Source organism: Hordeum vulgare, chromosome 7H (genome assembly GCF_904849725.1).
Source record: "Hordeum vulgare subsp. vulgare chromosome 7H, MorexV3_pseudomolecules_assembly, whole genome shotgun sequence".
In the NCBI taxonomy this organism is placed as follows: domain Eukaryota; kingdom Viridiplantae; phylum Streptophyta; class Magnoliopsida; order Poales; family Poaceae; genus Hordeum; species Hordeum vulgare.
In genome coordinates, this window is record NC_058524.1 from 553,261,135 (window position 1) to 553,278,602 (window position 17,468).

A 17,468-nucleotide genomic window follows, 5' to 3' on the forward strand; every position below is an offset into this window, starting at 1 on the left:
AGAGTGATCCAGGATTGAATCACTGATCAGCGGTCAAAGTTATCCTTAGTAACTAAATAGACTAAGGAATTTTTCTCGATTATGGAGGTGGTTAAAGAGTTCGTCGTAAAGGGTTACGTCGATGCAAGCTTTGACGCTACTCCGAATAACTATGAGTAGTGAAACGGATTCGTATAGTAGAGTAGATATTTGGAGTATTTCCGAATAGCACATAGTAGCAACATCTATAAGATGACATAAAGATTTGTAAAGAACACACGGATCTGAAAGTTTCAGAACCGTTGACTAAAACCTCTCTCACGAGCAAAACGTGATCAGACCCCATAACTATATGGGTGTTGGATTCGTTGGAATCACATGGTGATGTGAACTAGATTATTGACTCTAGTGCAAGTGGGAGACTGTTGGAAATATGCCCTAGAGGCAATAATAATTAGTTATTATTATATTTCTTTGTTCATGATAATCGTTTATTATCCATGCTATAATTGTATTGATTGGAAACACAATACTTGTGTGGATACATAGACAAAACACTGTCCCTAGTAAGCCTCTAGTTGACTAGCTCGTTGATCAACGATGGTCAAGGTTTCCTGGCCATAGGCAAGTGTTGTTACTTGATAACGGGATCACATTATTAGGAGAATCATGTGATGGACTAGATCCAAACTAATAGACGTAGCATGTTGATCGTGTCATTTTGTTGCTACTGTTTTCTGCGTGTCAAGTATTTGTTCCTATGACCATGAGATCATATAACTCACTAACACCGGAGGAATGCTTTGTGTGTATCAAACGTTGCAACGTAACTGGGTGACTATAAAGATGCTCTACAGGTATCTCCGAAGGTGTTCATTGAGTTAGTATGGATCAAGACTGGGGTTTGTCACTCCGTATGACGGAGAGGTATCTCGGGGCCCACTCGGTAATACAACATCACACACAAGCCTTGCAAGCAATGTGACTTAGTGTAAGTTGCGGGATCTTGTATTATGGAACGAGTAAAGAGACTTCCCGGTAAACGAGATTGAAATAGGTATGCGGATACTGACGATCGAATCTCGGGCAAGTAACATACCGAAGGACAAAGGGAATGACATACGGGATTATATGAATCCTTGGCAGTGAGGTTCAACCGATAAAGATCTTCAGAATATGTAGGATCCAATATGGGCATCCAGGTCCCGCTATTGGATATTGACCGAGGAGTCCCTCGGGTCATGTCTACATAGTTCTCGAACCCGCAGGGTCTGCACACTTAAGGTTCGACGATGTTTTATGCGTATTTGAGTTATATGGTTGGTTACCGAATGTTGTTTGGAGTCCCGGATGGGATCACGGACGTCACGAGGGTTTCCGGAATGGTTCGGAGACGAAGATTGATATATAGGATGACCTCATTTGGTTACTGGAAAGTTTTCGGGCATTACCGGAAAAGTTTCGGAGTCATCGGTAGTGTACCGGGAGTGCCGGGAGGGGTGACGGGGACCATTGAGAGGGGTGTCACGCCCCAAGGGGTCTCATGGGCTATGGGAAGAGATAAACCAGCCCCTAGTGGGCTGGAATAAGTTCCCACTAAGGCCCATAAGGTTTGAGAAGGGAAAAACACAAGGTGGAAAGAGTTTCCAAGTGGGAAGGTGGAGTCCTACTCCAAGTAGGATTGGAGTAGGACTCCTCCAGCTCAAATTTCGGCCAAACCTTGAGGGTTTGAGGCTGCCTCCTCCCCTCCATCCCTCCTATATATACTGAGGTATTAGGGCTGATTTGAGACAACTTTTGCCACGGCAGCCCGACCACATACCTCCACGGTTTTACCTCTAGATCGCGTTTCTGCGGAGCTCGGGCGGAGCCCTGCTGAGATTAGATCACCACCAACCTCCGGAGCGCCGTCACGCTGCCAGAGGAATCATCTACCTCTCCGTCTCTCTTGCTGGATCAAGAAGGCCGAGATCATCATTGAGCTATACGTGTGCTGAACGCGGAGGTGTCGTCCGTTCGGTACTAGATCGGAGCGGATCGTGGGACGGATCGCGGGGCGGATCGAGGGACGTGAGGACGTTCCACTACATCAACCGCGTTTCTTAACGCTTCTGCTGTGCGATCTACAAGGGTATGTAGATCGGAAATCCCCTCTCGTAGATGGACATCACCATGATAGGTCTTCGTGCGCGTAGGAAATTTTTTGTTTCCCATGCGACGTTCCCCAATAGAGAGTTTCTTCGATTTTTTTGCTAGAACAATTTTTTTATTTTGTGTTTTCTTCGTAATTGAGTTGTTTTGGATTTTTGCTGGAATATATAGGTTGCATGGGGAGGGGGTCAGATATTTGTCCATGAAGTCTATTCAAAAATTTTATACGTTTTATCTCCCTAAAGTAGACAATCTAAGTAGTAATGCTAGGGACAATTGATTTGTTTTGCAAGGACAATTTTTCCATTGTAGTTCTTTGGTAATGCACTTGCCTGGTTTTGTAGGATAGTTGCTTACTTTTGCTAGAATTTTTTTGCATTGTGGTTTGGTAATACATTTGCTTGATTTTACTGGAAATAGTTTTACGTTCTATTTTTGTAATACAATTTCTTGGATTTCCTAGGATAATTGCTTGTAATTTTGCTAGGAATAATTGCTTTGGAAATTGCTAGAACAGTTATGTGGATTTCTACTAGGGCAGAAGTTGCTTAGAGTTTGCTAGAACACTTTTTATAAGAAGATGTGTATAGTTACATACACACAAGATGAGTAGGAGTTGCACACAGTGTAACATCGAGTTGCTAGGGGAGATCAAGTTGCCCCATATTTGGTGTGGTTCTCCTTTTCCACGAACCAACTAATATGTAGTCTTACTAGGCAAAACAATGAAGTTTCTTCCCTATAGCACTAAAGTTTCCTTCTTCACAGTCAAAGTTGCCTAAAAAAGTTCGACAAAAGCTACCAATATGGGATCTAGTTTTGAAGAACTCATCGCCTAACAGTAAAAATGAAATTGGATTTCGGTGCTTGAATCAAAAGTTACGGGTTTTAAACTTTTTGAATCCCAAATAAATGCACAAGGGGGCAAGATTAGGCTGATAACGCTTCACGATCACATAGGCACGGGAAAGGTGGGGATATGGGACCAAAGTGATTCCTTTTTTAGATGTGTATGCAGATGGACGGGTTGGACTTTCTATATATGGTAGGGTGCTCGATGGTATGAACAGATGCCCACGTGCTCGCTAGGCTTTGTTCGTGTGTCGGAATTAGGATCCCTTTTTCACCATTGAGTTTCTCGTGACGAGATCTTCAAAACTAGATCACATATGAATATATTTTTATGATTTTTTCTCAAAAGCAACTTTGATATTAGATGAGGCAAATTAAGTGCTAAACAGGAGCAACTTTGATGCTAGATGAATTGCACTTTGTGTATTAGTGAATTCGCCCGGTAGCCTCCTAATTAGCTGTGTGCAGTAGTATGATATGTGGTTACCATGGTTGCTAAGTTATATACATCGGAAACTAAGTTGTAGATAGTTAGGTGCTACCATATTGTGAAAGTTGTTTACAATAGAGTGGAAAGTTGACTAAAATGGCTTTTAAGTTGTGTGCCTCACAAACCAAGTTGCCTATGGGTGATACCATCCCCCCAAATTGGCTAAAATACTATGGAAGTTGTCCATCAAGAGAACCAAGTTTCCTCAAATGTCGAATAGTTTTTGTGTGCTCTAAGTTGTCTACCATGATTCCAAATTTTGAATCTGTATGGGGATAGATGGCTTGAGAGCCTTGTGCATTCCTTCTCTAGGCAATTCTACCTGCCAAAGCTTCTAAGCGCGTGGGTGTTTGCTAGCGAGGTGGGAGGTGTTGACTAGTTGCATAAGGGGTGATGAGAAATTTATAGGGAGGTGGATCAAACAGTTGCTCACATATATACGAATTTGTTCATAATTTTCACACGAGTTTCCCGGAAAAAATATTGAAATCTCGAGATATAATGAGGGAAAAAATGAGTTGCTTTTTGAATGCACTAGAGTTTCACAAAAACACCCCAAAAGTTGCTAACATTTTTATGTGATATTTGAGTGCATAACGATCTCAAAATTATTGTTCTTGTTTTGCCTCATATAGCCCCATAAATTGTGAATTCAGAATTTTATGTATGTGATTGCTTTTGTCGAGATACCAAGTTAGGCTAAAAATACACATGAGTTGTCATGTGAGTGCAGTAGAGTTGTATAAATACAACCCAAAACTTTCTAGCCTTTTTGTGTGCAGTAGAGTGTATAACAATCTTAAAGTTTCCTACCCTAACTAGTAAGTATTCTATCATAGCTAGTTTCACATCCAAGTTGACAGTGCTATAGGAAACTTAGTTTTTGAGGTAGCCTAACACTATCCTAAGTTGTGTGCCATGATTAGTGAGTAGCCGAACATTATCCTATGTTGCATACAATATTTTTTATATGGTAAGGAACTTAGTTTCATAGATAGGCAACTTAGCAACACTGATGGGAAAATTTTCGACGTATTGTATGCAACTGAATAGTAATGGTAGTCTACCAAGCATCACTGATAGGCATCTTCATAGTGTTTTGTAGGCAACTTAATAAAGCAATGATAAGTAACTTCATAATATTGTAGGCAACTAATTTACAAAATTAGACAACTCAGCAACAATGGTAGGTAACTATATCTCAACAGCACACAATTGGGCATAATGGTAGGCCAATTTCATAACAATATTGTGGGGGCAACTCGGATTAGTGGTAAGGAAATGAGCAACCACGATGGGCAAGTTATGATAATGTTAACAAAATCCATTAATATACTTAGTGAAATGAAGTTGCTTATATGTAGCAATTAATAACGTGCATTATGTTTTGTGTGATTATCTCATTTTACACAAACCATCCTCATAGGCAGTCCAACTTGGAAAAAATGAAGTTGCTTTCCTATAGCACTACAATTGCCTCCATTGCATCCAAAGTTGCCTCAAAGAAAAGTTTGAAAAAACCTACGGATATAGGATCTAGTTTTCAAGATATCATCGCAACAAACCCATCAGTGAAAACGAAACTAGATTTCGACGCTTAAATCAAAATAGTGGTTTTTTCAAATTTCGAACCCCTTAATAGATGCACATGGGGACAAGATTTTGGTTTATGTTTCACGATATTGTGGGTAGGGGAAAGATGGTCACACGGGACCAAAGTCATTTCCTTTGTGAAAGTGTATGCAAGCGACCAGTTGGACTTTCTATATATAGTAAAGGCGCTTGATGGTACAAACGGTGCCAAGGCGCTCGCTAGCTTTGTCCAATTGTCCTGCACTTCCGCACTACTACTCTGCCAACGGGGGAGTTGTCCAGTACCCGCGCCTGGTCACAGTTGTGGAGGCGCTTGAGGATAATTGTGTGCCTCAGGACATCGTTTGGTTCATGTGCGCGATGGGATTCAAGGTAGTGGCGCAACTTCGTAAAAAACTAGGCGAGCCACAGAGTAGAAAGACGACCACTAAACAGAAATTTAGTGTATTGTTGTGTGTTGGGCTTCATAAAAACATTTTTTTCTTCAATCTGTTGGAAATATACCTAATAAATTGGTTATTATTATATTTCCTTGTTCATGATAATCGCTTATTATCCGTGCTAGAATTGTATTGATTGGAAACTCAAATACATGCGTGGATACATAGACAACACACTGTCCCTAGTGAGCCTCTAGTTGACTAGCTGAAAAAGGATCGAGATGGACCTAGAGGGGGGGGGGGTGAATAGGTACAATTCCAAATTTTAATAATTACTTAGCAATTTTAGGCAAAAGTGCGGAATATGAGTGTAGGCCTAATAATTGCTATGACAAGGAGTAAGCTATTTAGTGTGAAGTAAGACAAGCGGTAAACAATAATCAAATACAAGTACGTAATAAGGATTAACACAAGTAGAGAGTTAGGGTTAGGAATAACCGAAACTCCAAGAGAGACAAGGATGTATCCCGATGTTCACTTCCTTGGAGGGAAGCTACGTCACCGTTAGAGGGGCGGATGTTACCACGAAGGCACACCAACGCCACGAAGGCTCATCCTATTCTCCCTTTGAGATAACTCCATGAAGGCGTTTCTCAACCACTAGTGGTAAGCCTTGAGGTGGCTTCCAAACCTTCACAAACTTTCCGGGGGAAATCACAATGGTTTGATTCCTCTCCGAAGACTCCTACCGCCTAGGAATCTCCAACCTCCAAGAGTAACAAGATCACGGGGATTGCTCAAAACTTGCTCAAATCACAAATCACTTTGGTGGGAAGGAGGAGAGGGAGACGATCTATATTTTGATTGGAACAACACTCAAAGGGACTCACAAATGCTCTTGGGATCTAAGATTTGGTGTAGACAAGAGTGAGTGAGAAGAAAGGTGTTCTTGGATGTATTCTAACTGTGTTGAACACCCACTCACGAAGTGGGTGAGGGGTATATATAGTGGGGAGTGTAAAACAACCGTTGGGGACACTTTAAGTCACACAGGGTCCGGACATCCGGCAGTTCTCGGAAGTCCGGGCGTCCGCAAGAGGTCGGACGTCCAACAGGGGTCGGTCGTCCGAGAGTTGTAGCTATGACTGGAAACACTGTGAATTTGAATAGCGACCGGACGTCCGGAGAAGGCTGGAAATCCGAGTTATCCGACTCAACTTCTTCTGGTGGGAGGTTCCGGATTTCCGAAAGAGGGCAGACGTCCGGCCCTCGGACGTCCGGAGGTAGCCGGAAATCCGAGTTATAGAGCTCATGTTCTTCTGGTGCAGGGCTCCGGATTTCTGAAGCTGGTCGTACGTCCGGCCCTCGGATGTCCGGAGGGAGCCGAAATTCCGAGTTATATGACTCAAATACTTCTGGTGGAGGGCTCCGGATTTCCGAAGCCTGCCGGTCGTCCGGCCCTCGGACGTTCGGAGGGAGCTGGAAGTCCGAGGCAATAGACCTGTATTGAGATAGGAACAGAGTAGAGAATATGTGGTATTGGGTAGGATAGTGAAGATGTGGTATGAGCAAGTTCATCGCAAAACTTGTGATCCCCTCTTAATAGTGCGGGATCCCTATACTCAATAATAGTAAACTCAAAAGGATAGTCTACATCATCTTTTCTCAATCCCGAGCCTTCTTGAAATATAAATCCCGATCTTGTCAGACCACCTTTGGCACATAGTTCTCAATCTACTAAAGTACTTGCCATCCTGAGATACACTCAACAAATAGGATTAGTTTCCTATGTATGTGTTGTCATTAACACCAAAAGTCGATTAGGGGCGTAGCATGCACTTTCAATCTCCCCCTTTTTGGTAGTTGATGACAACATATACATAGGTCTCAAAAAGATTTAACATACATTATAGCCTAGGAGATATTTAGTACGGAGCTCCCCCTTAGTATGTGCATGATAAATTATCGGAGCTCCCCTTTAATGTGTTTATCGAACATATAATGGATCAACATGTAAAGACAATAGATCATCATAGAAAGACAATAGATCATCATAGAAGTAGTGGAGCAAAACATAATAGTCTATGATGATATCATAGCAATCCATAGCAATCACAATCATTTATAAGTAGCCATACATGTGTTTATCCATTACATTAAATCTCCGAAGACTAAAAACTACGATACATTACTCCCCCTTTGGCACCAAGTACCAAAAAGGGAGGCACCAACAGCACCAACCACGCTCAGAGCTCATCAGCATCATCACCATCGTCAGGCAAACAACTGCCACCAGCCTCGTCAAGGAAATCAGCCCACTCAGGACCAGATGGGAAGCCAAAGTCAGTAGGAGGAGCAGCAGGAGGGGCCTCATCATCACTCACATCAAGAGCGCCCGAGGCTCTCAGACGAGCCTTGAGGGCATTCTTGGAGGAGACTAAGCGAGAAACCACATCATGGGTTTGACCACACTGGAAAGAGATGGCCTTCATCATAGCAGAATGTGCCTTGCCAAGGAATTTGGCAATGCGACCGAGAGGAGCGGAGCTAGATGAGGGGGTGGCTGACCGGGCAGCAGTGCGGCGAGTGGATGTGGAGGATGGGGCTTTCTTGGGAGCAAAGTTATCCTCCATGTGAGCGGGAATGAGCCACTTGCGATGTGTGTGAGTAATAGCCACAGAGAAATCAACAACATGATTAATAAGAGCCTGGATGAAGGGGGCATGAGGAAAGGCTCGCTTGTACTGAAAGCTAGCAAGCCGAATCTCATGCCATAGAAAATGAGGCACATTAATTTTGCTCTTGGGGTGCTCGTACAAGTGAGACATGATGTCAATACAATAGCCACTGCAAGAGCCCTTATCACCCATCTTGGGATAGATGGTGCGGATGAGACACTGAAAAATGATGAAGTAAGGTGAGCGCCAGATGGATACCTGGTTAAGGTCCTTCATGCGTTCATCCGCATCAAGCTCACTTAGTGGTTTGAGAAGATACCCACACGCCTCAATGGACTTAGGCGCATGGTTAGGATCATCCCTATGTATTTTGAAGCCGGAGTTGGGGAAACCAAGTGCGGCACCTAATGTATCATAAGTAGGTGTGAAGTGAACGTCAGAGGTGATCCAGTTGACAGTGTGGTTTGGAGCAAAGTAGCATGTGGCATAGAACTGGTGAATGGCAGCAGCATTAAAATCGCGATGAAAAGCAAACGGGGCGGCAAGCCCCGATGCCTCAATAAGCTCAATGGCACCCGGGTATTTCGCCGGGTGCATGTGAATATGCTCAAGATCTATGTAGAGATGAACAGGCAGACCCTTAGGAACTATGACTGTAGTAAAAATGTCCGCCTGGACGTGTGTGTGGAAACATGAGTCCGTAGAGTCACGTACGATAGTGTATTGATCAATGTCGTGGCGGAAAGTGAGGTATGACGACTTGGCAAGTGTGGTGAAGTTCGTGATTGCATGACCTAAGGTAGCAGGGGGTTCTAGTGAGATGCGACGAGCTTCACGTGCGGGCTGAGCAGGAGGAGGTGGTGGCATGTAGGACGCCCTGCGAGTCCCGGGCTTTGGCTTGGACCTCCGATCGGCGGGCTGGTCAGCAAGGTCCTCGGCGGCAAGCTCATCCTCGAAGTCGGAGTCATCACCATTAGACGACGAGGGGAGCTATGGAGGCGGAGAACGCCGAGCAGTCCGTTTGAAGGGACGACGTGGCCCGTCGGAGTCCGACCCCGTGCTAGTAGGGGCGCGAGAGGAAGACCCAGCAACATTCTTCCGTGCGGCGTGCTTGGTCTTGGGCATGGTGCACAATAACCTATACGGATGGAAACCCCAAATGAGGAACGAACATGGTCAAACCATAGGAACGAACATGGAGACTTGAGAGAGAGGGAACCAAACGCGAGGGGAAACGGAGGATATACTTGTAGACGGATCCTGCGGAGGAAGAAGATGAAGGAGAGAAGGATCCGCGGAGGAGATCGGGAAGATCTCGGGAAGGGCGGCGCTGGCGAGTGCTCCTGGAGCTGGCGGCGGCGGTAGGGGAAAAAGGGGGCGTGTGAGGGCTAGGGCAAAGCCCAGCCCCGCGCCTAGCTATTTATATGCCCCGAAGCGTCGGACGTCCGACAGGCGTCGGACGTCCGGAGAGGATTGTGCCATCGGACGATCGACACTGGTCGGACGACTGGAATGGGATTTGCCGCCGGACGTCCGAGACACGTCGGACGACCGAGAGAGAGGAGGAAGCAGAGGCTGGTTCTGAAATTTTTGCTGATGAGATGATGATTTTTCATGGTTTCTCACAAAAAAGTACGAATATAGTTGCCTACAAGCATTACATATACTACTTGTGGACAGAAATTGATTTATGCGTACTTTGTAAGCTCAAAAACAGAAAGTTAAGACTCACTCCCCCTAAATGCATGCCCACATCAAGACACAAACATAATGTGAGTGTGTGTATGTGTGCAAGGTTTCAAGTTATGTTGTCAAGCTCCAAGATACCAAGTTCACGCCTAAGTTGACAGAACCTAGCTACGCTAAGTGGCTTGGTGAAAATGTCGGCTAGCTGCATGTCGGTACCCACATGGGTAATATCAATGTCACCCTTTTGCACATGGTCTCTCAAGAAATGATACCTGATATCAATATGTTTTGTGCGAGGGTGATCAATGGGGTTCTCGGAGATCTTTATGGCACTTTCATTATCACAGAGAAGAGGAACGTGTCGATACGTGATACCATAATCCTTTAGTGTTTGCCTCATCCATAGCAGTTGGGTTGCACAGCTTGCAGCTGCAATATATTCGGCCTCGGCCATGGAGAGAGAAACACAATTTTGCTTTTTCGAGGACCAACTTACCAAGGAGCGTCCAAGAAACTGACATGCACCGGAAGTGGATTTCCGTCCCACTTTTTCACCGGCCCAATCCGCATCGGAGTACCCAATAAGATCGAACTTTGCATCCTTAGGGTACCATAAGCCTAACTTTGGGGTGTGAACAAGGTATCTAAGAATATGCTTAACCGCCGTATGATGGCTTTCCCTAGGGGAAGCTTGAAATCTAGCACATATGCCTACACTTAACATGATGTCTGGTCTAGATGCGCAAAGATAAAGTAGCGAACCAATCATGGAGCGGTAAGTAGATGGGTCAAAAGGAATACCGTTGGTGTCTTCATTTAGAACTACGTCTGTGGCCATGGGTGTCTTCGTAGGTTTAGGATTTGTCATATCAAATTTTTCAAGAATGTCCTTGAGATACTTAGTTTGAGACAAGAAAATCCCTTCTTGAAATTGTTGTATTTGAAACCCAAGAAAGAACTTCAAGTTCGTGTTGAGTGACATCTCAAAGGTCTTGGTCATGGAGGCTGCAAACTTCTTGCATAAATGGATGCTAGGAGAACCAAAAATGATGTCATCTACATAGATTTGGCATAGATCAAATCACCATTTTCCCTCTTAGTAAAAAGAGTGGGATCGATCACCCCCACCACAAAGCCATCATCGAGTAGGAACTTCTTAAGATGATCGTACCAAGCACGGGGTTCTTGTTTGAGGCCATACAGAGCCTTGTGAAGTTTGTATACATGGTCTTTGTGGTGAGGGTCAACAAACCCAGGTGGTTGTGATACATATACCTCTTCTTGTAGAGGACCGTTAAGAAAAGCACTTTTCACATCCATTTGATGCAAAGTAAAACCATTGAAAGCAGCATAGGCCAATAAAATGTGAATGGACTCAAGACGAGCAACAGGGGTGAAAGTTTCACCAAAGTCCAAACCTTCAACTTGGGAGTACCCCTGTGCTACTAACCTTGCCTTGTTGCGTAGGACAGTCCCATTCTCATCTTCCTTGTTCTTGAAAATCCATTTAGTTCCAATGACATTATGTTCCTCAGTTGGTCGTTCTACCAATGACCATACTTCGTTGCGTGTAAAACTGTTTAACTCCTCTTGCATAGCAAGGAGCCAGTCATTGTCACACAATGCATCCTGAACCCTGTGTGGCACGGTACTAGAGACAAACGAAAAGTGAGCACAAAAGTTTGTTAATTGTTTACGAGTCACTCTACCTTCCGACACGCCGGTGAGGATTTGATCAATATCAACACGACCAGCCACACGTGGCATGATGGAGGTCAGGGTTTCACGAGGTACGACTTCGTTTCCATCATCAACGTCCTCAACATATGGATCATTTATGTGCGAAGGAAGATATTCCTCTTCGCGTTGCACCTGTTGAGGTTCATCATCAAACATACCCATACTTTGGTCTAGCTCTTGAAGATCAACTTGTTCTTGAGTGTGATCAGGGTGAGAGACATGTTCTCCCACTTGATCCTCAACAACTGGCATGATGTGTGTGCCAGTATCTTGTGGAGGTATGGGCAGTGAACTGTCTTGAGGATGAGAAATACTCTCATCATCTTCATCATCATCATGGGGTCTTTGTTCCATGGGAAGAAGTGCACCTACACCCATGTTTAAGATATCTTGTGGGGAGTCTTCTTCACCTGCATCATTTAGATCAACTTGCTCCCCATGGGAGCGGTTAAATTCATCAAACGTCACGTCATAGGTTTCTATAACACATCCATTGGATCTGTTGTAGACTCTGTAGGCGTGAGAGTTTGACCCATAGCCAACAAAAATCCCTTCAGTTGTTTTGGATTGAAATTTTCCTAACTGTTCCCGTTTGTTGAGGATGAAACACTTGCATCCAAACACACGAAAGTACTTAACATTGGGCTTGTTCCCAATTAGGAGCTCATATGGAGTCTTCTCCAATATTGATCGAAGGAAGAGCCAGTTTGATGCATGACATGCTGTGTTGACGGCCTCAGCCCAAAAACTATGTGGTGACTTGTATTCGTCTAACATGGACCTTGCCATTTCCACAAGTGTTCGGTTCTTCCTCTCTGCCACACCATTTTGCTGAGGGGTGTAAGGTGCGGAGTACTGATGTTCAATTCCCTCATCACTAAGAAATTCTTCTAAGGTGTAGTTCTTGAACTCAGAGCCATTATCACTTCTTACTACCTTGATGTCCTTGTCAAACTTCCGCTGGGCTTGTTTGGCAAAATCAATGAAAGTGATCTTTGTCTCGTTCTTGGACTTGAGAAAGAACACCCATGTATATCTTGAGTAATCATCAAGAATGACTAGGACATACCTTTTCCCTCCAAGACTTGCCCATGAAGGAGGCCCAAACAGATCCACATGAAGGAGCTCTAACGGCCTTGAAGTGGATACAATGTTCTTGGGTGGATGTTGTTTCCCAGCTATGCATGCACTGCACACATGATCTTTCTTAAAAGATACATTTGTTAGTCCAAGGATGTGATTGCCGTTTAAGAGATTTTGAAGATTTTTCATGCCAACATGGGCGAGCCGGCGATGCCACAGCCATCCCATGTCGGCCTTGGCCATTAGACAAGTTGTATGGAAGGTGCTCTCTTTCAAGAAATCAACCGTGTAAAGGTTTCCATCCAACTCTCCAACAAAGGCCACTTCGAGAGTGTCTCTCTTAAAGACTTTCACATCCGGTAGTCCAAATAATGTGTCATAACCGACGGAAGCCAATTGGCGAACTGAAAGTAAATGATATTGAAGAGATTGGACAAGCATGACATTTGCAATAGACATGTCATTAGTGATTGCCACCTTGCCCAACCCAATTACCTGCCCTTTCGAACCTCCACCAAATACAATGCTCATGTATGGTCGAATGGCTTGCATGAAGTCATAGAGCAAGTTACTATCTCCGGTCATATGATTGGTGCATCCACTGTCGATCACCCATTTGGCTCCTCCGGAGAAAACAGCCTGTAACGAATTAAGACTTGGTTTGAGGTACCCATTTTGTCATGGGGCCTTTCACATTAGTTACAAGAGTCTTAGGGACCAAAATAGCATAGAATCGGAATGCATTACGGGGACCAATGAATTTAGCATAAACCTCTCCTTCCTTTGATTTGCGTAGTACATAGGATGGAGGCATGAATTCGGTTGTCTTGTTGTGAGTAGGCGAACCCCTAGTGGCCGACCCACTCACAACCTTACCTTTCTCCTTGTGTCCCTCTCGTACAAATATTTCTTTAAGCGGAGTGGTACACTTGAGAGGAGATGCACTTTTCTTGGCGGTGCTTGGGTTGAACCCAAGCCTTCCTTGGCAAGGCCTCCATTGTGTCGACTTAAGATCTCATTGAGAGTCTTTTGTCCTTGTGCACATGTCATGAGACCTCTGTCTAGCTGTGCCTTTAGCGAACAGTTTTCCTCAAGGATAGATGTCAGTTCACTACTAGAGTTAGTAGTGCAGGTATCAACATTAATAATAGGTGAGGAGTAGGCCTTAGCTAAAGTGTCAAGATAAGTAACCTTGAGTGCCTCAAAGCTCTTTGTAGGAACAGTGAGTTTCTCTTCCTTGTCTTTGAGAGACAAGGGTAGACGCTCACAATCCTTAGAAAGGGAAGCATGAGAGTTCACTAGTCGGTTTTTATCATTTAGTAACTCTTTGCACACAGATTCAGCCTTTTTCAAGGAGGCAAGATCATTAGCATGTTTATCAAGGTTTTCACCTACTTTTGAGCATAATGCATCATTTTGTGCTTCCTCATACAGGACTTTCTGCTCAAGGATTTCATTTCTTTCCTTCTCCTCAGTGACGAGGGTTTCGAGTTCCTTGATGGTATTGGTGTGCTTACTCACCATTTCCATAAGTATGCGAAACATAGTGAGCTTCTTTCCTTTAAGAGAGCACATAAATTTGTTTATTTTAGCAAACATGGGATGATCTAAGTCATTATCCTCATAGTGATCTTCCGCATCAAGATACTCATCAGATGGGGTAGAAACCAGACTGAAGGAGTTTACTCGTGGAGTTACCTTAACCTTATCATGGGAGCTTTGGTCTTCCTCATCTCCCATGGCAGTCTTTGCCATCAAACACTTATGAGCGTTGCCCTTGTAGTCCTTCATATAGTTGTAGTGAACAACATCACCACTTTTGTTGACTAGCCTCAAGGTGTTTTGTGTATCCTGAGCTACTCCGGCAACCCCACCAACATCTTCTGGATCTGATTCTTCTTGTGCAACCATTGCTCTTCCTTCTGTCCTCTTGAGCTTGGAGTTCATAGGGTTTGGCAACTTCTTCTTTACAAAGGTCTTTGGAAACCTTGGTTTGTCTTCTCTCTTCTCATAAGGGCAGTCATTGGAGAAGTGGTTGGTTTCCTCACAGTTGTAGCATTTCCTTACCTTCTTCTTTGGGAATCTTCCCTTGAATTTTCCTGCACTGAACTTCTTTACAAAGAGAGCAATGTCCTCATAAGATGGGCTTTCATCAGAGTCAACATCATCACCATCTTCGCAGTCATCATCACCCTCTTCTTCTTCACTTTCTTCTTCGTCACATTCATGCTTGGCTTTCAAAGCAAGATTGATCTTTGATGTTGAAGTGCCATGCATGGCAAGGTGCTTTGTTGCATTTGCCTTTGACTCTTCAAATAGTTGGAAAGTGGATATGATGTCATCTGGAGTCATTTCTTTGAACCCATGGTGCTGCCTCATGTCCCATACCATTTGATGGTGATATGGAGCAAGAGCATGAAGTAACTTGTCCACGAGAAATCTCTTCGTCTGATTGAAACCATCTTGGGTCTTGTCACAGTCACATGAGTCAATGTCTGCGGCGAGAGTAATGAGCCGTTCCAGTAGTTTCTTGGGAGATTCACCCTTTTCCATACAGATATTCTGTAATTGCCCCTTGGCAATTTCATATTGAGCAAGCCGAAGAGTGGAGGTACCGGTCTTGGTCCTTATAATGCTATCCCACAGTTCCTTGGCACTTGTGATGTGAATGTAAAGTCTCCGTTGCTTGTCATTCATTCCTTTTCTTATGCACATGATCGCAGTGTCATTGAGATGCTTGTCATAAGTTTCTCTGGGAGTGAGGCACCTTGGATCTACAGGATTGTACCCATGCTCGAGGATGTCCAACATCTCATCATTGGCGTACCTAAGATGATCCTGCATACCAACTTTCCACAAAGCAAAATCGGAATTGTCATCAAGCAAGGGAGGTTTTCCTCCAGGATTGTACTTAGGTTTCTCAATTTGAGATCTAGCATAAAGCCATGGAACACTAGTTTGGTTCCTTTCCGGAGGTTGTTGGCCAAATGAAGTACCGTGCACATGTGGCCCTGAGGCCCTCGGGGACGTGGTTGTCCCTGTGGTTAGTGATGCCAGTCTCATTTGGACCATGGCCTTAAGAGAAGCGTCATGCTCCTCCTTTTGCTTGGCAAGGGCCCGTTCCAGGTCCTCAGAGTTGAAAGACTTGACTTTTGTGGAAGTCTCGTCCCTCTGCACTGGAGCTACCGTAGCTGGAACCTCGTCCATCTCGCTCTAGGGCGGTTAAGCCACAAGAATAGAGCACGACGCTCTGATGCCAATTTAAAAGGATCAAGATGGACCTAGAGGGGGGTGTGAATAGGTACAATTCCAAATTTTAATAATTACTTAGCAATTTTAGGCAAAAGTGCGGAATATGAGTGTAGGCCTAATAATTGCTACGACAAGGAGTAAGCTATTTAGAGTTAAGTAAGACAAGCGGTAAACAATAATCAAATACAAGTACGTAATAAGGATTAACACAAGTAGAGAGTTAGGGTTAGGAATAACCGAAACTCCAAGAGAGACAAGGATGTATCCGGATGTTCACTTCCTTGGAGGGAAGCTACGTCACCGTTAGAGGGGCGGATGTTACCACGAAGGCACACCAACGCCACGAAGGCTCACCCTATTCTCCCTTTGAGATAACTCCACGAAGGCGTTTCTCAACCACTAGTGGTAAGCCTTGAGGTGGCTTCCAAACCTTCACAAACTTTCCGGGGGAAATCACAATGGTTTGATTCCTCTCCGAAGACTCCTACCGCCTAGGATTCTCCAACCTCCAAGAGTAACAAGATCACGGGGATTGCTCAAAACTTGCTCAAATCACAAATCACTTTGGTGGGAAGGAGGAGAGGGAGACGATCTATCTTTTGATTGGAACAACACTCAAAGGGACTCACAAATGCTCTTGGGATCTAAGATTTGGTGTAGACAAGAGTGAGTCAGAAGAAAGGTGTTCTTGGATGTATTCTAGCTGTGTTGAACACCCACTCACGAAGTGGGTGAGGGGTATATATAGTGGGGAGTGTAAAACAGCCGTTGGGGACACTTTAAGTCACACAGGGTCCGGACGTCCGGCAGTTCTCGGAAGTCCGGGCGTCCGCAAGGGGTCGGACGTCCGACAGGGGTTGGTCGTCCGAGAGCTGTAGCTATGACTGGAAACACTGTGAATTTGAACAGCGACCAGACGTCCGGAGAAGGCCGGAAATCCGAGTTATTCGACTCAACTTCTTCTGGTGGGAGGTTCCGGATTTCCGAAAGAGGGCAGACGTCCGGCCCTCGGACATCCGGAGGTAGCCCGAAATCCGAGTTATAGATCTCATGTTCTTCTGGTGCAGGGCTCCGGATTTCCGAAGCTGGTCGTACGTTCGACCCTCGGATGTCCGGAGGGAGCCGAAATTCCGAGTTATATGACTCAAATACTTCTGGTGGAGGGCTCCGGATTTCCGAAGCCTGCCGGTCGTCCGGCCCTCGGACGTCCGGAGGGAGCTGGAAGTCCGAGGCAATAGACCTGTATTGAGATAGGAACAGAGTAGAGAATATGTGGTATTGGGTAGGATAGTGAAGATGTGGTATGAGCAAGTTCATCGCAAAACCTGTGATCCCCTCTTAATAGTGCGGGATCCCTATACTCAATAATAGTAAACTCAAAAGGATAGTCTACATCATCTTTTCTCAATCCCGAGCCTTCTTGAAATATAAATCCCGATCTTGTCAGACCACCTTTGGCACATAGTTCTCAATCTACTAAAGTACTTGCCATCCTGAGATACACTCAACAAATAGGATTAGTTTCCTATGTATGTGTTGTCATTAACACCAAAAGTCGATTAGGGGCATAACATGCACTTT